Source organism: Hylobates moloch, unplaced genomic scaffold (assembly GCF_009828535.3).
Source record: "Hylobates moloch isolate HMO894 unplaced genomic scaffold, HMol_V3 SCAFFOLD_2, whole genome shotgun sequence".
Taxonomy (NCBI): Eukaryota; Metazoa; Chordata; class Mammalia; order Primates; family Hylobatidae; genus Hylobates; species Hylobates moloch.
Genome location: NW_026652277.1, coordinates 28,967,553 through 28,994,874, shown reverse-complemented (window position 1 = coordinate 28,994,874; position 27,322 = coordinate 28,967,553).

Sequence of the window (27,322 nt, the reverse complement as noted above, 5' to 3'; positions counted from 1 at the left end):
CCAGTGATGACGGGCATTTTTTCATATGTCTGTTGACTGCATAGATGTCTTCTTATGAGAACTGTCTGTTCATATCCTTTGCCCACTTTTTGATGGTGTTTTTTTTTTGTAAATTTGTTTGAGTTCTTTGTTGAGTCTGGATATTGGCCCTTTGTCAGATAGGTAGATTGCAAAAATTTTCTCCCATTCTGTAGGTTGCCTGTTCACTCTGATGGTAGTATCTTTTGCCGTGCAGATGCTCTTTAGTTTAATTAGATCCCGTTTGTCAATTTTGGCTTTTGTTACCATTGCTTTTGGTGTTTTAGTCATGAAGTCCTTGCCCATTCCTATGTCCTGAATGGTATTGCCTAGATTTTCTTCTAGAGTTTTTATAGTTCTAGGTCTTAGATTTAAGTCTTTAATCCATCTTGAGTTAACTTTTGTATAAGGTGTAAGGAAGGGATCCAGTTTCAGCTTTCTACATATGGCTATCCAGTTTTCCCAGCACCATTTATTAAATAGGGAATCCTTTCCCCATTTCTTGTTTTTGTCAGGTTTGTCAAAGGTCAGATGGTTGTAGATGTGTGGTGTTATTTCTGAGGCCTCTGTTCTGTTCCGTTGGTCTATATCTCTGTTTTGGTACCAGTACTATGCTGTTTTGGTTACTGCAGACTTGTAGTATAGCTTAAAGTCAGGTAGCGTGATGCCTCCAATTTTGTTCTTTTGGTTTAGGATTGTCTTGGCAATGCGGGCTCTTTTTTGGTTCCATATGAACTTTAAAGTAGTTTTTTTCCAATTCTGTGAAGAAAGTCATCCCCCTCAAGGGGGATGGCATTGAATCTATAAATTACTTTGGGCAGTATGGCCATTTTCATGATATTGTTTCTTCCTATCCATAAGCATGGAATATTCTTCCATTTGTTTGTATCCTCTTTTATTTCCTTGAGCAGTGGTTTGTAGTTCTCCTTGAGCAGTTCCTTCCTGTCCCTTGTGAGTTGGATTCCTAGGTATTTTATTCTCTTTGTAGCAATTGTGAATGGGAATTCACTCATGATTTGGCTCTCTGTTTGTCTGTTAATTGTTTATAGGAATGCTTGTGATTTTTGCACATTGATTTTGTATCCTGAGACTTTGCTGAAGTCATTTATCAGCTTAACGAGATTTTGGACTGAGACAATGGGGTTTTCTAAATATGCAATCACGCCATCTGCAAACAGGGACAATTTGACTTCCTTATTTCCGAATTGAATACCCTTTATTTCTCTTGCCTGATTGTCCTGGCCAGAACTTCCAACACTATGTTGAATAGGAGTGGTGAGAGAAGGCATCCCTGTCTTGTGCCAGTTTTCAAACAGAATGCTTCCAGTTTTTGTCCATGCAGTATAATATGGGCTGTGGGTTTGTCCTAAATAGCTCTTATTATTTTGAGATACTTCCCATTAATACCTAGTTTATTGAGAGTTTTTAGCATGGAGGGCTGTTGAATTTTGTCAAAGGCCTTTTCTGCCTCTATTGAGATAATCATATGGTTTTTGTCATTGGTTTTGTTCATGTGATGGATTATGTTTATTGATTTGCATATGTTAAACCAGCCTTGCATCCCAGGGATGTAGCCCACTTGATCGTGGTGGATAAGCTGTTTGATGTGCTACTGGATTCAGTTTGCCAGTATTTTATTCAGAATTTTCACATTGATGTTCATCAGGGATATTGGTGTAAAATTCTCTTTTTTTGTTGTGCCACTGCCTGTCTTTTGTATCAGGATGATGCTGGCCTCATAAAATGAGTTAGGGAGGATTCTCTCTTTTTTCTTGATTGGAATAGTTTCAGAAGGAATGGTACTAGCTCCTGCTTGTACCTCTGCTAGAATTCAGCTGTGAATCCATCTGGTTCTGGACTGTTTTTGTTGGTAAGATAATTTCAGAGCCTGTTCCTAGTCAGAGATTCAACTTCTTCCTGGTTTAGTCTTGGGAGGGTGTATGTGTCCAGGAATTTATCCATTTCTCCTAGATGTTCTAGTTTATTTGTATAGAGGTGTTTATAGTATTCTCTGATGGTAGTTTGTATTTCTGTGGGATTGGTGGTGATATCCCCTTTATCATTTTTTATTGCGTCTATTTGATTGCTCCCTCTGTTCTTCTTTATTAGTCTTGCTAGCAGTCTATCAATTTTGTTGATCTTTCAAAAAACCAGCTCCTGGATTCATTGATGTTTTGAAGGGTTTTTTGTGTCTCTATCTCTTTCAGTTCTGCTCTGATCTTAGTTATTTCTTGCCTTCCACTAGCTTTTGAATTTGTTTGCTCTTGCTTCTCTAGTTCTTTTAATTGTGATGTTAGGGTGTAAATTTTAGATCTTTCCTGCTTTCTCTTGTGGGCATGTAGTGCTATAAATTTCCCTCTACACACTGCTTTAAATGTGTCCCAGAGATTCTGGTATGTTGTGTCTTTGTTCTCATTGGTTTCAAAGAACATCTTTATTTCTGCCTTCATTTTGTTATTTACCCAGTAGTCATTCAGGAGCAAGTTGTTCAGTTTCCATGTAGTTGAGCGGTTTTGAATGAGGTTCTTAATCCTGAGTTCTAATTTGATTGCACTGTGGTCTGGAAGACAGTTTGTTGTGATTTCTGTACTTTTATATTTACTGAGGAGTGCTTTAATTCTAATTATGTGGTCAATTTTAGTATAAGTGTGATGTGGTGCTGAGAAGAATGTATATTCTGTTGATATGGGGTGGAGAGTTCTGTAGATATCTATGAGGTCTGCTTGTTGCAGAGCTGAGTTCAGGCCCTGGATATCCTTGTTAACCTTCTGTCACATTTATCTCTCTAATATTGAGAGCAGGGTGTTAAAGTCTCCCATTATTCTTGTGTGGGAGTCTAAGTCTCTTTGCAGGTCTCTAAGGACTTGCTTTATGAATCTGGGTGCTCCCGTATTGGGTGCATATATATTTAGGATAGTTAGCTCTTCTTGTTGAATTAATCCCTTTACCATTATGTAATGGCCTGCTTTGTCTCTTTTAATCTTGTTGGTTTGAAGTCTGTTTTATCAGAGACAAGGATTGCAACCTCTGCTTTTTTTGCTTTCCATTTGCTTGGTAGATCTTCCTCCATCCCTTTATTTTGAGCCTATGTGTGTCTTTGCATGTGAGATGGGTCTCCTGAATACAGCACACTGATAGGTCTTGATTCTTAATCCAATTTGCCAGTCTGTGTCTGTCTTTTAATTGGGGAATTTAGCCCATTTACATTTAAGGTTAATATTGTTACGTGTGAATTTGATCCTGTCATTATGATGTTCTCTGCTTATTTTGCCCATTAATTGATGCAGTTTCTTCATAGCATCAATGGTCTTTACAATTTAGCATGTTTTGCAGTGGTTGGTACTGGTTGTTTCTTTCCATGTGTAGTGCTTCCTTCAGGAGCTCTTGTAAGGCAGGCCTGGTGGTGACAAAATCTCTCAGCATTTGATTGTAAAGGATTTTATTTCTCCTTCACTTATGAAGCTTAGTTTGGCTGGATATGAAATTCTGGGTTGAAAATTCTTTTCTTTAAGAATGTTGAATATTGGCCCCCACTCTCTTCTGGCTTGTAGGGTTTCTGCTGAGAGATCTGCTGTTAGTTTGATAGGCTTCCCTTTGTGAGTAAATCGACCTTTCTCTCTGGCTGCCCTTAACACTTTTTCCTTAATTTCAACCTTGGTATATGTGACAATTATGTGTCTTGGGGTTGCTCTCTCAAGGAATATCTTTGTGCTGTTCTTTTTATTTCCTGAATTTGAATGTTGGCCTGCCTTGTTTTGTTGGGGAAGTTCTCCTGGATAATATCCTGAAGAGTGTTTTCCAACTTGGTTCCATTCTCCTCATCACTTTCAGGTACACCAATCAAATGTAGATTTGGTCTTTTCACATAGTCCCATATTTCTTGGAGGCTTTGTTCGTTTCTTTTTACTCTTTTTTCTCTCAGCTTGTTTTCTTGCTTTATTTCATTAATTTTATCTTCAATCACTGATACCCTTTCTTCCACTTGATGGAATTGGCTATTGAAGCTTGTGCATGTGTCACGAAGTTCTCGTGCCATGGTTTTCAGCTCCATCAGGTCATTTAAGATCTTCTCTACACTGTTTATTCTAGTTAGTCGTTTGTCTAATCTTTTTTCAAGGTTTTTAGCTTCCTTGCAATGGGTTTGAACATCCTCCTTTAGCTTGGAGAATTTTGTTATTACTGACCTTCTGAAGCCTACTTCTGTCAACTCGTCAAAGTCATTCTCTATCCAGCTTTGTTCTGTTGCTGGCAAGGAGCTGAGATCCTTTGGAGGAGAAGAGGTGCTCTGATTTTTAGAATTTTCAGCTTTTCTGCTCTGGTTTCTCCCCATCTTAGTGGTTTTATCTACCTTTGGTCTTTGATGTTGGTGACCTACAGATGGGGTTTTGGTGTAGATGAGCTTTGTGTTGATGTTTATGCTATTTCTTTCTATTAGTTTTCCTTCTAACAGTCAGATCCCTCAGCTGCAGTTCTGTTGGAGTTTGCTGGAGTTCCACTCCAGACACTGTTTGCCTGGGTATCACCAGTGGAGGCTGCAGAACAGCAAATACTGCAGAACAGAAAATATTACTTCCTGATCCTTCATCTGGAAGCTTCGTCCCAGAGGGACAGCCGCCTATATGAGGTGTCTGTCAGCCCCTGCTGGGAGATGTCACCCAGTTAGGCTACATGGGGGTCAGGGACCCACTTAAGGAGGCAGTCTGTCCATTCTCAGAGCTCAAACGCCATGCTGGGAGAACCGCTGCTGTCTTCAGAGCTGTCAGACAGGGACTTTTAAGTCTGCAGAAGTTGTCTGCTGCCTTTTGTTCAGCTATGCCCTGCCCACAGAGGTGGAGTCTAGAGGCAGTAGGCCTTGTTGAGCTGTGGTGGACTCCACCCAGTTTCAGTTTCCAGCCTGCTTTGTTTACCTACTCAAGCCTTAGCAATGCGGATGCCCCTTCCCCAGCCAGGTTGCCATCTCACAGATAGATCTCAGACTGCTGCTCTAGCAGTGAGCAAGGCTCCATGGGCATGGGAGCCACAGAGCCATGCACGAGAGAGAATCACCTTGTCTTCTGGTTGCTAAGACCTCAGTTGGAAATGTGGAAATCACCCATCTTCTGCGTCAATCACGCTGGGAGCTGCAGACCGGAGCTGTTCCTATTTGGCCATCTTCACATTTTTTGCTTTAAAGTATGTTTTGTTTGATAATAGTATATCCACTCCGGTGTTCTTGATGTTGCTTATGTAAAATATATTTTACCATACTTTAACTTTCAAACTGTTTGTATCTTTAAATTTAAAGTATATCTCTGATTTTATTCATATTGTCAACAATGACAGAATTTCTTTCTTTTAAAGGCTGTATAGTATTCAATTGTGTATATATACCACCTTTTCCTTATCCATTCTTTCAGTGATGGATACTTAGTATGCTTCTATGTGTTGACTATTGTGAATAATGCTGAAACGAATATGGGAATGCTGATATCTTTTTGAAAGAACAATTTCAATTTCTTTGGCTATACTGAAAAGTGGGATTGTTGGATCATATGGCAATTCTATTTTCATTTTTTGAGGAACCTCCATACTTTTTTACTTTTTTTCTTTTTTTTTGAGACGGAATCTTGCTCTGTTGCCCAGGCTGGAGTTCAGTGGTGCTATGTCAGCTCACTGCAAGCTCCGCCTCCTGGGTTCACACCATTCTCCTGCCTTAGACTCTTGAGTAGCAGGGACTACAGGCACCCGCCACCACGCCTGGCTAATTTTTTTTTTTTTTTGTATTTTTAGTAGAGACGGGGTTTCACTGTGTTAGCCAGGATGGTCTTGATCTCCTGACCTCGTGATCTGCTCGCCTCGGCCTCCCAAAGTGCTGGGATTACAGGCGTGAGCCACCACGCCTGGCCCCTCCATACTATTTTTCAAAATGACTGTACTAATTTATATTCCCACCAATCACCAATAATGTGCAAGGCCTTATTTTTCTCTACATCCTCACCAACACTTGTTATCATTTGTCTTGTAGTTAATAACAATTCTAACAGGTGTGAGATGATATGTCATTGTGTTTTTGTGTGTATTTCCCTGATGACTAAAGATATTGAGCATTTTTTCATGTATCTGTCAGGCAAAGAAAGATAAATAATGTAAGACCTCAATTATATGTAGAATCTAAAAATGTTAATATCATAGAAACAGAGAGTAGAAAATTATTTACCAGAGGCTGTGGGAGAGGAGGAGAGGTAAGAAAAAGGTAAGATATTGATCAAAGGGTACAAAGTCTTAGACTAGAAGAATAGATTTCAGTGATCTATTGCACTGCATACTGGCCACAGTAAATAATAATGTCCTTTATATTTCAAAATTGCTAAAGAAATTGATGTTTAATGTTCTCACCACATACACAAAAAATAAGTTGAGGCGACAGATATGTTGATTAGCATGGCTTAGTTTTTCTAGAACGTGCATGTAAATCAGAACATCACATTGTGCCCCATAAATATACACAATTATTATTTTTCAATTGGAAATAAATAAAATGTCTGCCATCAAAAATGAGGGGTTGGCAAACTGTGGCCCACAAGCCAAATCTGACTCACTGCTTGTTTTTATATTTTTAATTATTGAAGAAAAAAAGAAGAATTGATATTTTATGACATGTAAAAATTATGTGAAATTAAAACTTCAGTGATGTAGAATTTTATTAAGACACATGAAAATAAAGATGACTTCTGCAGAGACATTGTAGCGTATAGTTGAATCTTGAATTTTTAATAAGTGTAGTCAAGATTAACAGTAGTAACCTGTTAACCTTGTTGTGGTTACTTTGTACATAACACATTATTTTCTTTTGATTTAAAGATTTAAGATGCTCTTTTTAATAGTCTCTGATATTTAAATGGATTTTCCATCCATTCATATTTAATGTTATTATTAATGTAGCTGAATTTAGATCTGCCATTTTAGTTTTGTTTTCCATGTATCTTCATCTTTTTATTCTTTTTATCCTTCTTTACTATTTTCTTATGCATTAGTTGGATATTTTTTAGTATAAGATTTTAATTACTGTGATGTAATTTAATTAATTTAATGACTTTTGGAGTCACTGTCATAGTGCTTTTTAGAGTGCTTACAATGTGCATTTTAACTTATCAGAATCGACTTTAGATTTACACTAAATTCCACTGAAACATAGAAATATTACTCCTATATAGCTCTAGTCCTATTTTTCATTTTGTGCTATTATTGTTATACATATATATCTATATCTTACATGCCACAGGATGTACTTATATAAATTTTCAAAAATAATAATAAATTTATCAAAAGTGAAAAAGCCTTTTAAAGAAATGTAGCAAAGAAAAGATTGTATTTATAGTGTTTACTATCTGTCCATTCTTGTTTACTATTTCTATTACTTTTCATATGGTGCTGGAGATTCAAGTTGCCATTTCTTGACCAGTATAACTTATTATAGCTTTGTTTGCACCTGCCTCCATTGTGCTTTTATTGCCAAATATGTTATATATATCACATTAATATATAAAATAAAACAGAGCATTCTTTCTCTTTCCCTGTATATGTATATAGAGGTGCTTTTGAGTCAATTAAAAGAAGAAAAACAAACGTGCAATTATATTATGTTTATAATTACCTACATAGTTATCTTTACCAGTTTTTATTTCATATGGATTCAAATACTTGCCCTGAGCCTGAGGAACATTCTTTAATATTTCTTGTAAAGCAGGTTATCTTGTAACACGTAATCTCAGTTTTGGTTTACCTCAGGATATCTTCATTTTGGAAGTTAGCTTTGTTTGATATAAAATTCTTGGTTGTTTCTTTCAGCATTCTGAATATGTTTCTGTTTGTCTTGTCATCTTTGAGTAGTCACCTATTAATCTTATTGTGGCTACCTTGAACATAACACATTATTTTCTTTTGATTTAAAGATTTAAGATTTTCCTTTTGACTTTCAACATTTGTGTATGGTGTACTGTGGAGAATGATCTCTTTCTGTTTTTCCTATCTGGAGTTTATACCCACTGTTTTGACATCTCAATTAAGCTTGTGTATTAGTCAAGGTTTCCAGATAGAATCAAAAGGATAGATAGACAGACAGATAGATATATATATATGTGAGAGTGTGTTTATTAGTGGGATTTGCTCATGTGATTATGGATGCTGGGAAGTCCCATGACAAGCTGTCTGCTAGCTGGAGACCCTGGGGTGTTAGTAGCATGGCTCAGTCCAAGCCTGAAGGTCTCAAAACTAGAGAAGCTAATAGTATAATCGTCAGTCTGAAGTCAAAGGTCTGAGAACTTGGGATGCTGCTGGTTTAAGTTCTGAAGTCCAAAGACTGAGGAGCCTGGAATTCTTATCCAAGGACAGGATAGGAAAACTAAATCCCAGCTCCAGTAGATAAATTGGCATATTTGCTCCTTTGTTTTTGTTCTCTCTGGGCCCCCAGCAGACTGGGTGGTGACTACCCACATTGAAGGCAGATCTTCTACACCTAGTCCACTACGACTCACATGCCAATCTCCTAACCCCCACAGACACACCAAAAAATAATACTTTACCAGTTTTCTAGTTTCTAAGTATACCTTAATCCAGTCATGTTGACAACTAAAATTAACCATCGCAACTTTAAATTCCCCATGATTGCTACAAATAAGTTTAGTTCTTATGAGAAGAGCCCTCTGTTTTTATAGATTGCCTCTTCCACTTGACAAAACCCTGACACTGCTGTGGATATGGGTGTAGGGAAAGTGACATGCTTATCATGAAGTAACACACTTGCTTTATGGGAGTCAATGGACGGGGCAGTGGCTTTTCATCCTCTTTTCCTCCCTTGTTGTAGAACCTCTGCCTTATGAGAAAGCTGGGGTGCAGGAAATTGAGGTCTAGTATTCTTGCTCTGTCATGACTGGGGTAGAGCTTCTAAGTGGGTGCTGGATGATTGTAAGGAGCTCCAGACCTCAAAGCTGTTCTTGCTTGTGGTGGAACTTCTGTATCATGAGTGTGTGTGTATGTGTGTGTGTGAGTGAAATATTCTGATGGTCTTCTCCTCCCAAGGAGTTATAATAATCATAGAATGGGAATTAGGATTTGAGGAATAGTGAGTCCTATGTTTTTAGGTCTGCCTGCCTGGAACATAGCTTCTGTCATGCTGAGCTGTGGGGTGAGGGGGCAGGTGCTGAGAGAGAGTGGCAGGTAGTTTTTGATGGCTTAAATACCATAAGCACAGATAAGTTAAGCAATTTGATCAAGGTCACAGTCAGTAAGTGTTTGAGCCAGTATTCAAACCCAAAGAGTCTGACTCTAAAATCTATGTTGTTGAACATTATACAATGCTGCCTTTCACACATTTGCATTTATACGTGGTCTTGGCCAAACCTAATTCTCTGTCCTCTTCTTGTTACTCCATTGCTTGTACTTTGCACTTTAACCTAGTGTTTATGTTTATCTGCACTCACCAGTTTTTGTTTTTCTTCTTGATTCCACCCCACCTTTGTTTATACTGTGTTCTTTACTTTTCTCCTCAAAATGCTTATCTGAAGCCTAATGGTCTAATTTCTATTTAACTTGTAAAACTCATCATGTATTTGAATCAGTTCAGGAAATTTGTTCTAATACATATCATGATTCTATTACTATATAGACTCATGCATCATGCAATTGTTACTAGACAAAATGACAACCATCCATCCAAAAGATCAATTGGCCTTATTTTTATGTATTTGATGTATGTTATTTCTTTAGATTTAAGAGGTCAATAACTCGCAACTCCAGATTTTTTGTCCATTAAATGTATAAATTAGTATTCTAGTGGCAACAATGAAAATATATTCTCAGCTCTCATTAGATAATGGAATTACCAGGCTTTGAACTCTTTATTTCTCAAAAAGTACTAAACACAACTTAAAGAGAATTGTCATAAAGAGCTACATATATTCCACAGTTATACTTATTCTAGAAGACACAAAATGTGTTTTTAAACATACTACACATGCTTTAAATGAGTTTTTCTTTGCTATAATACTGTCAGACTTTATTATGGGTTATTAGGTAACAAACAAAATTAAATAAATAAAGGAAACAAAGTGTGTAAAATTATTTACTATGTCTCTTGTAATAGTGTTGCTGAGAATATTGTTTATGTTAAGATATGGTTTCATATTAGTTTTCCTTCTTCCTCCTATCCCTTCTCTTTTTTCTTCTCCTTCCCTTCCTTCTCCTTTTTCTTCCTCTTCTATTTTTTGAACTATGTGTGTTGTGTGATTGCAGCTTTCCCATTTCTTTTGTCAGAAGATTTAGAGATAAATCCATGAGCCACAGATTTAAAAACTTATAAATTTTTACATTATACAATTTTATATGTCACTTGGGAGATACTTAATCTCTACCCTTGCACTTTCTACTTACATTTGGATATATGTTATCTTGGAGCATTAAAAAACATTGCTGAAAAAAATCAAAGACGACACAAACAAATGGAAAACATTCTATTCTCATGGATAGGAAGAACTGATATCAGTAAAATAGCCATAATGCCCAAAACAATGTACAAATTCAGTGCTATTTCTATCAAACTACCAATGTTATTTTTCACAGAATTAGAAAAAAAAAAGTATTCGAAAATTCACATGGAACCAAAAAAGAGTGTAAATCATGAAAGCAATAATAAGCAAAAATAACAAAGCTGGAAGCATCACCTAACCTGACTTCAAAGTACACTACAAGGCTACAGTACCCAAACAGCTTGGTATTGGTAAAAAACGGACACATAGACAAATAGAACAGAATAGGTAATCCAGAAATAATGCTACACGCCTACAACCAATGGATCTTTGACAAAACTGATAATAACAACTGGTCTGGTGTCTATGAGAAACTCAATAAACATTTTTTCCTTCCAGTAGAGAATAGAAAATTTAATGAATACCTATTAAAAGTGAATAAGTATATATTAACAATAAAAGTTGGAGAGAGAAGGCAATATTTTTTCTTATGGGCTGAATTGAACTTAATAAGGTTAAATCAGATTTCAGAATGTCTGTCAAATGAATCAATAATTTCACAGGAAATTATACTTTTCCGGATATCTTACAATTCAAGTTTGTAATAACATTAAATATTGTGCAGGAGAATTTAAGGAAAGTACCAATGCCAAAAATGATCTAAAATTTTCCTTGAAGAGGCAGACACGTATGTTTTGTGAATCTTCTTATATTGTAAATAACACTTAAAAAAATGAAACATGTATCTAATGCGTGACACTGAGTTTTTTTCCTCCATTGAAACAAGTACACAGAGGAATAAACTTAATTAAAATGTTTTCTTCTGTATTTGTATGGGTTATTCTTTCTACAATTCAGAGGTAGCATTTCATCACTTGGAGAAGGAAGCCTTCATCAGAATAATCACAAATAATACATGGTATAGAGTTTGAGAGCTGCTATTCCCATGTGCCAAGGAAAAGGAGATGCTACAGAAACTGATATTTAATTGGAAGCCTCCTGCAGAGAGACAAAACTCTTCTGGAAAGAGGGCCAGCAAAGTCAAAGAAGCAGTTCTTAATATTATAAGGAATACAGATACTTGTCTTTTCATCACAAAAATAACCAATAAGAAAAAAAGGGTATTAAAGATTGGCCAAGCTTAAACTATATTTACCAATTGTGTAACTTCTTTTAAAGTTAAACGTAATTATGTTGTGGAGGTTATGTCTTTTTTACCAGCATTCTTGAAAGTAAAAGATTTTCACAACTGTCTATTATTGTCCACCAAGAAACATGCAAAGAAGCAAAATGAATTTTAATAATAGCAAAAAGACTGAGAAACGCACATGTAAATATAGTATTTTAAGGTTCTTATATGAATAAAGTGATGTGTTCTTTATATGTACATTTAAACATGTATATATAATCCCTATATCAACTAACATAAAAGTTAAAACTGGCCATCAGAGAAATGCAAATCAAAACCACAATGAGATACCATCTCACACCAGTTAGAATGGCCATCATTAAAAAGTCAGGAAACAACAAGTGCTGGAGAGGATGTGGAGAAATAGGAACACTTTTACACTGTTGGTGGGACTGTAAACTAGTTCAACCATTGTGGAAGTCAGTGTGGCGATTCCTCAGGGATCTAGAACTAGAAATACCATTTGACCCAGTCATCCCATTACTGGGTATATACCCAAAGGACTATAAATCATGCTGCTATAAAGACACATGCACATGTATGTTTATTGCAGCACTATTCACAATAGCAAAGACTTGGAACCAACCCAGATGTCCAACAACAATAGACTGGATTAAGAAAATGTGGCATATATACACCATGGAATACTATGCAGCCATAAAAAGGATGAGTTCATGTCCTTTGTAGGGACATGGATGAAACTAGAAACCATCATTCTCAGTAAACTATCGCAAGGACAAAAAACCAAACACCGCCTGTTCTCACTCATAGGTGGGAATTGAACAATGAGAACACATGGACACAGGAAGGGGAACATCACACTTTGGAGACTGTTGTGGGGTGGGGATAGGGGGGAGGGACAGCATTAGGAGATATACCTAATGCTAAATGACAAGTTAATGGGTGCAGCACAACAACATGGCACATAGATACATATGTAACAAACCTGCACATTGTGCGCATGTACCCTAAAACTTAAAGTATAATAATAATAAAAATAAATAAATAAATAAATAAACTGAAAAAAAAAGTTAAAAATAAATCATTAAACTGCCCACTCAGTTTTAAAAGGGGATAAGAATACAAGTTAAATAGTATAAGGATTAGTTAAAAATAAAACAGTGACATGACAAACTTAAAGTAGACAATTTCAATAATTGTGTTAAATATAGACTAAGATACGAACTGTCAAATCAGATAAAAAAAAAGAACCCACTATATGCTGTCTACAAATCTTGTTTTCAATAAAAAGATACAAATTAAAAGTAAAATGATAGAGAAAGATACCCTATGCTAAAATAGCTAGACAAACAATATTAACATGATCCACTTAATACATAAAAGACACTTGGCCACATCTTGCATTCATTTTATAAAAAATAATAAATTTACCCACTTCCTCAACTTGATAAAGGATATCTACAGCTAATATCCAGTACTTATTGCTGCAAGCCTCAGTGCTCTTCTCTTGATGTTAGAATCAAGGCAAGTATGTATATTCTAACCATTTCTAGTCAACATTTTCCTAGAGACCTGGCCTGTACACTAGGGCAAGAAAAAGAAATAAAAGGCTTTTTGGAAAGCAAAAGTCATGATTGCCTATGCAGAAAATTTAGTGAAAAATACTCACAAAACATTCTGCTAGAATTAATCAGCAAGTTTTACAAGGACATAATATACAAGATCAATATATAAAACTCAATTACACTTTTTTATGCAAATAATGAAAAATCAGAAATCGAGATAAAAATAACATTAAAATATCACCAAGTATAAAAGCACCTCTAGAACATTTGAGTAAGGAGTTCTAAAAGTGCGTTCCTCAATAAAAGCAATGATAATAGAGCAAAACTTATCAAAATCAACTTTTTCAGAATTCTGGAATAGTTGAGAAGGCCTGCAAAAATTCAAGGAGCATTTATTCACGAGAAATGGCTAAATCCTGGGGAAAATTTTCCTGTTTTCCTTGGGAATGGCAGAGAGGGGGCAGGGAATGTCAGGATATTTTGTTATGCTGCTAATGACTCTGGGATCACAAAATATATAACAGGGGCATTGGCAAATAACAGTATCTTTTGATATATCAAGTAGCACATTACATTTTACATGTAATAGAAAACCTTTCTAAAACATAATTTCATATTTTAGCTTCATCTTTTATAGGTTATAAATACACAAGCTCAAATGTAACTTATGTTTAGTAACGCTAAATTATATTTACATAGATATCAAAACAATTGTTTACATTTTTAGTATCATTAACAAGATCAATTGTTTTGTTAATATAAAACTACAGCCTCTTGTATTTGTGAATTGTTGTTTTACATAGCTAAGGTATTTAAATACCTATTTATGAATTCATTTATATTAACTAAACTACTTTTTTATCATCAAGCAAGATAAACGTTTACTGAAAATTATGTATTTTATAGAACAGGTGAAACTTTTACCAATATATTGCTGTTTTACTGCTTATTAAATTTTATTTTTATCCTATGGTTGGTCTAGCTTGGAAGCTAAAAATTAAGTGGAATTATCGGATATCGTAAGAATCTGCCTGATTTAGACTTCATGAACTAAATGTTCTTATTACTTTTATTTTAAAATAACTTCCTACGGGTTTGTAATTCAGACAAATTGTTTGAATTTCTGAAACAAATAAGCAAAATAGAGTCTTGATATTGTTTGCGCTCTGAATTTATTATTTTTTAGATCAAAAAGCTGAGGAAGGATGGTCTCATGATATTGAATTTGTAACACATTACATTCTAGAAGATACAGACTTGGAATTAAAATTCAACTTGACATTTTAAAATGTTATTAAATTTACTATCAGTCAGAACATTCTGTAGAACAGAACATTTTCATTGAATCTATGGCAAACTATTTTGGTTTGGCATTTAGGACTCAATTACTTTGGAAGGACATTTGCCCATAGAAGCTGACTGATTCATTCATATTCCGTCCCCAAAGATATCATAGTTTAAAAAGGGAACTGTATCCCCATTCCTTAATGTGTTACTTATTAAATAGTCATCATTAAGCTTATGTTTCTGAAATAATAACTACCTTTGAGATTATTTTACCTTAAAAATATAGCAAATTCTAACATAATTAACAAAATATAAAATAGTGGTATCATGGGAGATTTCTTTTAGTGCCCACTAATACTTGGGTAGTATTCAAACATTTTTATTAAAATTATCCTGTTGGTTCCATGTGTTCTATCAGTAATAAGATTAGTTAATACACAGTGATTTCCATGGCAAGAATTTAGACTGATAAAAGCAAGAATTAGAGAGGCCAAAACACTAAATGCCTAGAGTGTGTGATTAGTAACGTTTTTCTTTATCTCAGTACTTTTGAACAAGTCACTGACTTTTCTGAGCAGTATAACCTTTTAATTTTAATTTTCTCCAGTGGAAGTCTAAAATTTTTGTGGTGACTCTTCTTCAAAAATAAATAACACTATTACAGAAATCGAACTTAGTAAAGAAACCGAGTTGATGTCAATACATATATATATATATACCTATATACACATATATACACATGCACACATTTATACATATATATACTCTTTCCTGCAATGTGGAATGTCCAATCCCATTCATCACCAACCTTTCTTAGATCACTTTCTTTTCCAGCTCTATCTAATAAGCCACATATTCAAATGATCTCTTATCTGTATCATTGTCTTATGTAAAGTTCTGTGCTGGCTCCTCGGAGTACTGCAAATCAGATTTGTTTTATCTCTTTAGGTTTGTGTCTCCAGTGTATCTCCTGGCTAATCTTTATATTCTCATTACTTTTCACATTATTGCTTATGAAAAAATGTTTTCTTTATTTCTTATCGAGAAAGTCCTCTTTTGGTGACATTTGCATCTCTGTATCAGAGATTTTTAACCTTTTCTTATGCTATGGACAACTTTGGCAGACTGGGAAGCCTGAGTCATTTTCCCAAGAATAATGTTTACTTTGGATTACAAGAGAAACTAATTACATTGAGATCTAATTGTTTAAATAGTAAAGAATAACTTTTTTATATAGTAATTTATATGCCTCTTTAAAATTATTAATATATTACAGTTGGTCTAACAATTATGATTTTGAAATGGTGATGACAGTAAACAAGATTTTGTGGTATCTGTAATGATACCACATTATCATTATATGAAAATATATGTGTAATATGAAAATTTGCATAATTTTTATTGGTGACAATGTCACAGACACTGCTAATACCTACTGCGGGTTTTTGCCTACATTTGTAATGGGATCTCAAGACCCAAGAATGAGGATTCTGCTTTATATAATTTTCTCTGCTGGTCTAGAACATTTCTCTCACCCCCAAAGGAAAATTTCTGCCCACTGCAGTCATTTCCCATCCTTACTTCCAACCTTAGGGAACTACTGATCTGGCTTTTGTTTCTGTAGATTTGTTTTTTTATTTTGAATACTTCATATAAATGAAACCATATGATATGTGATCTTTTGTGTCTAGCTGTTTTCACTTAGCATAACATTTTGTCTGTTCCTTCATTTTGCAGCATGCAAAGGTAATTCGTTCCTCTTTATTACTGAAGAGTATTCCATTATGTGGATATACTTTTGAGTAATGACACTATAAGCTTTTGTGTAAACGTTGTGTGTAGCCAAGTATTTTCATTTATTTTGGGGAGAGACCTAGGCGTAGAATTTATCGGTCTTACAAACTTTAAGTAATGTTAAAGTTTTAAGCAATTGTTAAAATCTTTTCCAAAATAGGTGCACAATTTTACATTCCCTCATCAATGAGGATTTCATCTTTTCTACACCTTCATTAACACATGTGCATGTCTGACTTTTGATTTAGCTATGCTTGTGTGTGTAAAGCATGATCTCATTGTGATTTTACTTCATATTTCCTTGATGTCTAATGATGTTAGCATTTTTCATGTGCTCATTTGCCATTTGTATATCTTCTTTGGTAAAATATCTATCCAAGCTTTCTGCTCAGTTTTTAATTGGGTTGTCATCATCTTATTAAATTGAATGAGTTATGTATTCTAGCTAAAGTCTCTTATCAGATATATTGCTTGCAAATATTTTCTTCTAGCCTGTAGCTTGTATTTATACTTTCATAAGGGTATATTCTGAAACACAAAAGTTTTAAATTTTGATGACGAACTTTGCCTAAACCAAGATCATCAGAATTTACTCCTGTTTTATTTTTTAAGTTTTATTTTTGCTTCTTACATTAGGTCTAATTTTATATTATGTCATATACTAAGTCTAATTAGGTACTAATTTATAAGGTCAATTTTGAGTGCACTCTGAGGTATGGGTCTAAATCATTTTATAATTAAGAAGAATTGAAAGTTATTTAAATTTCTTCTTTTGCCCTTTAATACATCAAAAGTCAGGCTTAGTAGTGTTGGTAAATAATATTATGGGGAAATCTATACAGAAAAATGAATGAAGAAACTGTTAATTTATTCTTTAGTCCCTAAGGGAAGAGTGGAAACAAAAATAGAAAAGAGACAAAAAATTCCTGAATTATGTTCTGATTCTCTTTTCTGTGGGCCTTGTCTTACTAAGAAGTACATTATGTTAATGATCATAATTGAAGCTAGGAGCAGACACATGTTACTCATAATCACCGTTGGGAGTGTACGTGCAGATTCCTTATTGGCCGCTCTGTACCAACTGGCATGCAGCTACATCAGAGTAAATTTGGCAGGACAGTATGAGTTGGGCAGCTTGAAAGAGATGGCTAGATTGAGTCTTCTTGAACCATATTAGTTCCACAAAACATAGACACAGCACCATAGGTGATTTTTTTTAGCAGCATTCTTCATACACAGGGTAAAGCGGTAGTATAAGAGCCCTGCAGAATAACCTGGCTGAGCCAGGCTTTAATAGGAGACATGGCCATATTTGGTTGGTCTCTGTCCAATTGGCCTCAGACAGATTAAGCAAAGAGATGCCACTAGTTCTTTTTCGTTTTTTTTTTTTTTTTTTTTGAGATGGTTTCTTCCTCATTGCCCAGGCTGGAGTGCAATGGCGCCATCTCAGCTCCCCACAACCTCCGCCTCCCAGGTTCAAGCGATTTTCCTGCCTCAGCCTCCTGAGTAGCTGGGATTACAGGCATGCACCGCCACAATCAGGTATTTGTATTTTTAGTAGAGATGGGGTTTCACCACATTGGCCAGGTTGGTCTTGAACTCCTGACCTCAGGTGATCTGCCCGTCTCGGCCTCCCAAAGTTCTGGGATTACAGGCGTGAGCTACCGCGCCAGGCGCTACTAGTTCTAAGTCAAAAGAGACAAGCTTACCAGTTACATCAGCTACAATATTCAGCTGAAAGGGCAGCAACACCCTAATGGACAAGAGACATCACTTCAAAGGGAGGTAAAAGCATCTACACTTGATAACTTAGACATTTTTTAACTGCCCTGAATTTACTCAGGTGGTGTGCACTTCTCAACAAAACCACACCCCAGTCCTCCCACTTGAAAAATGTCAGAGAAAAATGGGCAAGGGAATGGGTAGGCCACAAGAGGGTCTAAACATTTTGGTATCAGCCTGAACACTACCTAACCACACTGATAAAATTATCAGAAAATACATATTTAAACTGGATTGATCATTAAAAGAATTTTCTCAGTAAGTAGCAGGGGGTTAAAAATGATCAATTCAGCTACATACAAAATAAGTTTGGCAGGCAGCTCTGAAGAAACTCCCAAATATCCCCACTTCATCATATCCATGCTCCTGCATAATTCCCTTGCCTTGCATGTGGGAAGAACCTAATAACTTGCTTTTAAGAAACAGAACATGGCTAAAGTGATGGGATGTCACTTTCATGATTCTTTTCTACAGAAGACTTTGACTTCCATCACCCTTTCTCTTACTGACACCCTTGCCCTGGTTCCGATGAAGCCAATTACCACATTGTGAGATGTTCTGGGAAAGGATCACATGGCAAGGAAACAAGGGAGGCCTCTGACCAACAGCTTGTCAAGAACTGAAACCTTAGTTACAAGTCAGCTGGAACGGAATCTTACCAACCACTATATTAGTGAGTTAGGAAGTGGATCCTTCCAGTAAAGCTCTGAGATGAGGGCAGCATTGTGAAAATCTCAGGCCTGGAGGAGCCACCTAATACCACACCTAGATTCTTGGTCCACAGAAACTGTAAGATGATAACATTGCTGTTTTATGCTACTCAGTTCTGGAGTAATTTGCAATGCAGCAATAGAAAACTAATAATTTACATTACATATATATATATATATATCTGGAAAAGGGTGATAAACAAATGTTTTTTGGTCTACAAAATATAATGGTGACTAGAGCTTACAAAGGGTCTAAAAATGTTTTCCTTTTCATGTAGTTGAGCGTGAATTTGGGAAGGTACAATTGTACTTATTCTCTCTAGCATCATTGAAATGAAGCCACTTTGAGCATCACACAGTTGTATATATATCATACAGAGTGTGTGTGTATATATATATATATACACTCACCGAAGTTTACACACCCAGGCACCTCCCCCCAAATTTCTTTCAATCATTGCACACTAAGGATACTGTGGGGAGTAGGAAATCATGAAATTTAATTAAAACTTGGAAAGCATGATGTTTCTTACGGAATATAAGGAGCTAACAAAATATACTTGAGTGTTTAACTGTTGGTTTTGAATTAACATAGTGCAACAAGCTTATTTGACAGGTGAATAACAATTTTTGTTTTCCTGGAAGAAAAGGGCATTCTTGAAAAATAATGGAAAGATTTAATTACCAACTTTCCATGACTAAACCTCAGTACGAATCCAGAAGCTAAGAGTAGGGTGGAGAAGGCAATGCCAAGTTAATTATTAAATACAAAAATGGAAACTTAAAAGAGCTTAGGGAAGTGGAGCTGAACCTAGTAGCAAAATCCGAATTATGCATAGGAGCCAAGATCAGGAAGGCACTCTGAAAGGATTAGGTAGCATGGAACTGAGGTGCTAACAAGGAATAACTTAATTTTGCAAACTGTGTGATGCCCAAAGAGGCTTCATTTCAATGATGCTAGAGAGAATAAGTACAATTGTACCTTCCCAAATTCACATTCAACTACATGAAAAGGAAAACATTTTTAGACCCTTTGTAATCTCTAGTCACAGTTGTATTTTGTAGACCAAAAAAGTTATTTATTATCACCCTTTTCCAGATTTTTTCTAATTTTAAAATTAATGTCTTCCCCCCACTCAGGTCTCAAATATACTGTTTAGACCTTTAGAAAACTTGTAGAAACTGAAAGATCTTGTCAACTCTGAAAACAGTGTATAAGATAGAATATTTGCTAACTACACAAATTTCAACTCTGGCTGGCTATGTTAGAACCATATCCCTGCCTCTTACCAGATGTGTGACCTTGAACATATCATTTAACTTATCTGAACCTGCCTCCTCATCTGAAAAATGGATATGATAATATTAGTTACCAATATAGGATAATTGTGAAGTTTAAATGAGTAAACATATATAAAGAGCTCATAATAATATCTGGCACCAAATAAGTTAATTATGAATAGTGTTAATCATATTATTTTTATAAAATTGTCCTTGCTCATAGGTACCACCTTGAATCTATAAACGAATTATGATTTTTTTTTTTTTTTGAGATGGAGTCTCACTCTGTCACCAGGCCGGAGTGCAGTGCCCCAATCTTGGCTCACTGAAACCTCTGCCTCCTGGGTTCAAACAATTCTCCTGCCTCAGCCTCCCGTGTAGCTGGGACTGCAGGTGTGCACCACCACGCCCAGCTAATTTGTGTATTTTTAGTAGAGATGGGATTTCACCATGTTTGCCAGGATGGTCTCTATCTCTTGACCTCGTGTTCTGTCCACCTCAGCCTCCCAAAGTGCTGAGATTACAGGCGTGAGCCACCTTGCCCAGCCACAAATTATGATTTTTATTATTTTTATTTATTTTGTTTATTTTATGTTCCAGGGTACCTGTGCAGGACGTACAGATTTGTTCCATAGGTAAATGTGTGCCATGGTGGTTTGCTCCACAGATCAAACCATCACCTTGGTATTAAGCACAGCATTCATTAGCTATTCTTCCTGATACTCTCCCTCCTCCCATCCCTACCCCTAAAAGGACCCAGTGTGTGTTGTCCACCCCTCCATGTATCCATGTGTTCTCATCATTCCACTCCCACTTACAAGTGAGAACATGAAGTGTTTGGTTTTCTCTTTTTGCATTAGTTTGCTGAGGATAACAGCTTCCAGCTCCATGCATGCTCCTGCAAATGACATGATCTTGTTCCCTTTTATGGCTCCATAGTATTCCATGGTATATATATGTATCACATTTTCTTTATCCAGTCTATTATTGGTGGGCATTTGGGTTGATTTCATGTCTTTGCTTTTGTGAATAGTGCTGCAGTGAACATATGCATACGTGTATCTTTACAATTGAATGATTTATATTCCTTTGGGTATATACCAAGTAATGTGATTGCTGGGTTAAATAGTATTTCTGCCTCTAGATGTTTGAGGAATCGCCACATTGCCTTAGACAATGGTTGAACTAATTTACATTCCCACCAACAGTGTAAAAGCATTCCTTTTTGTCTGCCACTTCTCCAGCATTTGTTGTTTTTTGGCTTTTTAATAATCGCCATTCTGACTGGCATGAGATGGTATCTCACTGTGGTTTTGATTTGCATTTTTCTAATGACCACTGATGTTGAGCTTTCTTTAAATATATGTTTGTTGTTCACATGAATCTCTTCTTTTGAGAAATGTCTGTTAGTGTCCTTTGCCCCCTTTTTAAGGGGGTTGTTTTTTTCTTGTAAATTTGTTTAAGTTCCTTGTAGACTCTGGATATTAGACATTTGTCAAATGGACAGATTGCAAATTTTTTCTCTCATTCTGTAGATTGTCTGTTCACTCTGATGATAGTTTCTCTTTCTGTGAAGTTCTTTAGTTTAATTAGATCCAATTTGTCAATTTTTGCTTTTGTTGCAATTTCTTTTGGCATTTTTGTCATGAAATCTTTGCCTGTGCTTATGTACTGAATTGTATTGCCTAGATTTTCTTTTAGGGTTTTTATAGTTTTCGGTTTACATTTAGGTATTTAATGCATTTTGAGTTAATTTTTGTATAGAGAATAAGGAAGGTGTCCAGTTTCAATCGTCTGCATATGGGGCTAGCCAGTTCTCCCAGCACTATTTATTAAATAGGGAATTCTTTTCCTATTACTTGTTTTTGTCAGTTTTGTCAAAGATCAGATGGTTGTAGGTGTGCAGTCTCATCTCTGAGTTCTCTATTCTGTTCCATTGGTCTATGTGTGTTTTTGTACCAGTACCATGCTATTTTGGTTACTGTAGCCTTGTAGTATAGTTTGAAGTTGGGTAGCATGATGCCTCCAGTTTTGTTCAAAAAGTTACGGTTTTAGGATCATTGTGGCCAAATGTTTGGCTAAAAAACCTGCTTATGACTTACAGCATTGGCTTTTTAGAGTGGTTATATAATATTCCATTTCTATTTACTTTGGAAATCTACTCATATTTTGTTTTGGGATCCGGACAGATTTTCTATGACTAATTCTAGTGTTTTAGACTGTTATTGGTAATTCCAAGAAATAGTTTACCCCACAGTAAATGATTTTGTTTCAGTAGAGATCAACTGGAAGTCCTACACCATCAGCAGTTTCCCACTTAAAAGCCCTCTTTTGGCACCTCACCATCTCCCTGGAATGATGACTACTGGCTGCTATAGATATGAAACCTTTCATTCCCTGCTTCCCTACTAAATATAACACAAATATGATAAAATTTGAAGACCTATCTTAACTCGTTAGCTATCTCACAAGCTACATTATTGTGCTAAAGTAGAAGTTTCTATTTAAAAAGTCAGACTGGGCCTGGCGCGGTGGCTCACGCCTGTAATCCCAGCACTTGGGTGGCCAAGGCAGGTGGATCACTTGAGGCCAGGAGTTCAAAACCAGCCTGGCCAACATGGTGAAACTCTCTCCCTACCAAAAACACAAAAATTAGCTGGGTGTGGTGGCACGTGCCTGTAATCCCAGCTACTCAGGAGGCTGAGGCAGGAGAATCGCTTGAACCGAGGAAGTGGAGGCTGCAGTGAGCCGAGATTGTGTGACACCAAATCCATTCAAAAAAAAAAAAAAAAATAGAAAAAAAAAGTCTGACTGAACCTTTGACCTCTTGAAGGAAATGTGTGGTTGAGTATCATTTCTGTATTACAGTAACAAAACTAAAACTGATCCAATGACAAATTCATGTATCTCCCTGACATCTTTGTTTTCTTCTGCCTACTATACTCCTTACCCTCCAGCATGATTTTTTTTTTAAAGAGATGAACACAATGTCTAGATAGGTATTTCTCGGAAGATGAAAATTTGTACTTGAATGAATGACAGAATTAAATAAATGAACCCAAATTTTGATTATCAATTTCTGTCAGTCTACACCCAGCCTTTTCACAATCAATCTTCTGTAGTTATCTTGGCCTCCTTTCTACTTAATGATGTTCAGGCTTATTGGTCACCCATGTGTAAATGTAATCATTTAGGGATAAACTCAGCCATGGCTTGGACTACAGAAACTGTCTGAAATTTGAAAATGGAGGACCCATGAAATCCTAGAAAAATAGCACCTCTTTATTATCAAATTATTTTCTTCTTTTTGTCTTTCTCCAAAATACAAGAACCATCTCTTAAAACAAATTCCTTACATAAGTAACTTTTTTTTAACCACTTTTTATGTTGAATACTGTGTCAAATACCTTGAATGGATTACTCGATTTAATTCTCGTAGTTACCTTATGAGATATGTTGTTTTATTTTGGTCATAATTTCTGTTTATTTCATATATATTTGAAATATATACAGATTTTCTCTGCAGAAGTGTAGGGAGAATTTAGATTTAACCTGTTATGTGTTCATTTTAGTTCCCAGTATGTTCCTATATCCATAAAATGTATGCTCTGTCTTCAGAAAAAGGACTGTTTAATTATCCCATGTATTTTTACCAGTTGGTTCCAGTTTGTCACATAGTTGATGGAGAGACTTAAATTTAATCTTGCTGAAAGCAAAGAAAGATGATTTAAGGATTTTCAGAAAGAAGAAATATTTTTGGAAAAAAGTTATTAATAGCAGTTTATACATTGTAGAACATAGCAGAGTTGCATATTACTATTGCACAATTCATTTGTAGAAAAAATTTTATGGTTCAGTATACCATTTTAGCTTGTGGAAAAGAGATCTATATAATAGTTTAGTTTCTAAATTCTAATATTAAATATGCCATTTCAGATGATTTTTAAGAAATGAATTTACAAAATTTAGTGTCCCTGAGGTGTTTATCCTCTCTACATCAGTTGTTTTGTGGCCTCAGGAAAGTTAGTACATCTTGATATGCCTCAGTTTCCACTATGAAATGGATGAAATAGTAATAATAACTTCTCATAAAATCATAAACTTTACTATTCATAAAGTATTTAGAAGAATAATGTAAAAAGTACCACATATATTTTTACAGATTCATTGCTTTCAGGATACCTAATATGCATTATTTTAGAAACTGAGTTAAATTTATGAAACCTATACTTTCAAAATCATTTTCCACTTGAGGGAAAACATCAATAAGCTTGAATTTTATAAGGGAGTTTCAGTTTCCACATAGCTTAAAATATCATGTGTGTCTGTGTGTGTGTGTGTGTGTGTGTGTATGTGTGTGTGTCTACTTAAATGTTTTATTCTGGAAAATTTTGACTAATCAAAAAGTAGAGAAAATATTGCAATGAATTTTCATGTACCATAACCTAGCTACATAAATCATTCACACATGGCCAATCTTAGTTAAATTATATCCCCAGTTCACTGCTTCTATAATTTTTGAATCAAATCCATATGTCATATTATTTCATCATTAAATATATTCAAAGTATCTTTAAAAGATAAGGGATTTTTAATAAGAAAACCAAATACTATATTATATCTAAAACCTTATATATTTTAAAATATCACATATATACAATCATACATTAATTTTTCCCGCATGTAGAGTGTGTTATGGGGGGTGGTCTGTGATGCTGAGGTTTTTGTCATAAATTTGGAAACCAAGTCCACCCACTGCATTTGGATGACAGATTTCCTATGTCATTTTTAATCTATAGATTCTTCCTTCTATGATTAACTTTCCCCTGCAATTAATTTGTTAAAATAACTGCATTACTTATACTGTAGCTTTTCACATTCTCATTTTTATTGGTTGCATTCCCACAGTGAGAATCACATTTCTTACGTGTCAAAATCCTCATGTAAAGTAAGAAAGAAATAATGCTGTAACATCTTCAGTTAATTGCATAAGGCCTGCTTACAGAGAAATAAGCTCCACTGTGTTATAGCTCAAAAGGGTCACATTCTCTTGTGGATACATAGAAGTTTTGTTTCCACATGGATAATGTATAGAAGTGCAGGTTGTTTGAAAGGACAAATGTGGAAATTAATAGTGCTTTGATTTCTGCCTACACAGAATGAGTTTATTTGAAATACTATTATGTTTACAAAATGTTTATATACTCTTTACTGACAACTGTTGCTCTGGTGTTCAAAGAGCAATTCAGCTTCTGCTTTAGAAAATATTGGTGTTGAATTTTAAATGATTCTATACTGTTTTTTTTTTTTAATTATACTTTAGGTTTTAGGGTACATGTGCACAATGTGCAGGTTTGTTACATATGTATCCATGTGCCACGTTGATTTCCTGCACCCATTAACTCGTCATTTAGCATTAGGTATATCTCCTAACGCTGTCCCTCCCCCCTCCCCCAACCCCACAACAGTCCCCGGAGTGTGATGTTCCCCTTCCTGTGTCCATGAGTTCTTATTGTTCAATTCTATACTGTTTTATGTCATTTAGGCCATATGTACAATAGGATTTTAATTAATTCTTATAAAATCCTCATAGAATCAGATCAAGATTTTTTTAAAAAAACTTCTGTCTCCACAGATTTAAGTCTTCATTCATATCCCCCACTCCTGGCTTATAACTTAGTCTCTTGCTTTAGTGAGAAGACTGACTTTTCTTTACTTGAGCTCTTTGTATGTGAGCAGATAGATAAATTTCAGTGAAATATGGAGCACAGTATTAGTGATTAAGTGCCTGGGAAATGTAGATCAATGATCTGGGCTTGGAGGAAGGCTATACTACTTGCAAGCTGTATGACTGTAGATATTTTACTAACACTGGATTTATTTCCTTTTCCATGAAGTGGGTTTAAAATTGTATTTCACATCATAAGGTTAACGTGACTATTAGCTGAGATATGTTTGCAAGGCTCTTGACACCTTCTCAGAAAACTTCTCACTAAACTTTAACAGTATGATGCTATGATGATAATAATCACAATTTTGAAGGTAGTGTGATCATCTATTTTTCAGTTCATCCAACACACTACTTGTAGATTTCCTGGAGGTACATGTCTTATCACCAATTTGTTCCTTCACAAATGTTTTATCTCATAGGTACTTTACATGAAGATTTGTTTTAGGAGCTGGAAACACAGAGATGAATAAGATAGGTTTCCTTTATTGAGCGGTTTATGTGAGAAACAAACTTATGCATCCAAACACAAAGAATGGATTCAGAGACTTGGAGAATAGCAAAAGTGAGACTCTCAATGATGGTCCTGTGAGATTAGGTGTTTGATAGGCAAACACACCCAGCACAGTTTTAACAAGCAATTTAACCCCTAGTGTGCAGGTCCCTCCCCCAGTTCCTTATAGGCTGAGTACTATGGAGTCACAATCTTCCTGGACATCACCTATTGATTGTTAGGTAGGGGATTTAGGTGGTTGTTTTAGGGTTGTCTTGCTGCATTCTGTTTCCACCCACAATGCATTGCAATTCTGGTTAGCTTAGGGGCTTTTCAAGTATTTGACTTATGATCTAAGTAGCCGGGCAGGCTGATAAGAACAGATAAAATGAGCTACTTTGCAGGCTAGTTAACGTTTATCTTAGACTAAACTTTTTTGGTTTGGGTGAGGGCAACTAAGGAGTGGGGAGAGGGAGGCCGACAAGCAGGCCTTGGCTATCCAAACAGGGGCTTAGTACATCCTGTTTCTTCTGTAGTTTGCTGACCTAAGCCGATTCAAGGCACTTTGTCTTGGAAATGGACCACTGTACACATTATTTCCTTCAGTTTACAACCTACCTTTCATTTTATGAACCTTTCACTAACCCCTAATTGACTTAAGAATTGATTACAAAGCTCTTGTATTTAAGGTTGCCACAATATGCTTAATACCAGCAAATTGACTTCATTTCTTACCACTACTTCATGAGGCACATGGACTTCTTATTCACCAAATGATCTTAATTCTCTCATCCTTATGTGTAGGTACATGCATTGTGCTTGTTCGGTCATCACTGCCATAATATCTACAGCTCATTCTTCAAGTGCTATGTTATCCTTTACTGAATCCTATAACTAAATTTGAAATTTTATTTTTCTATGAACCCCCTTAGCCTCAGTGCACATTTTTTAACAGCACATATTCAGCCTTCTGACTCGCTTATGTAAACATTTGTGTTGTTTTCTGCCTCCC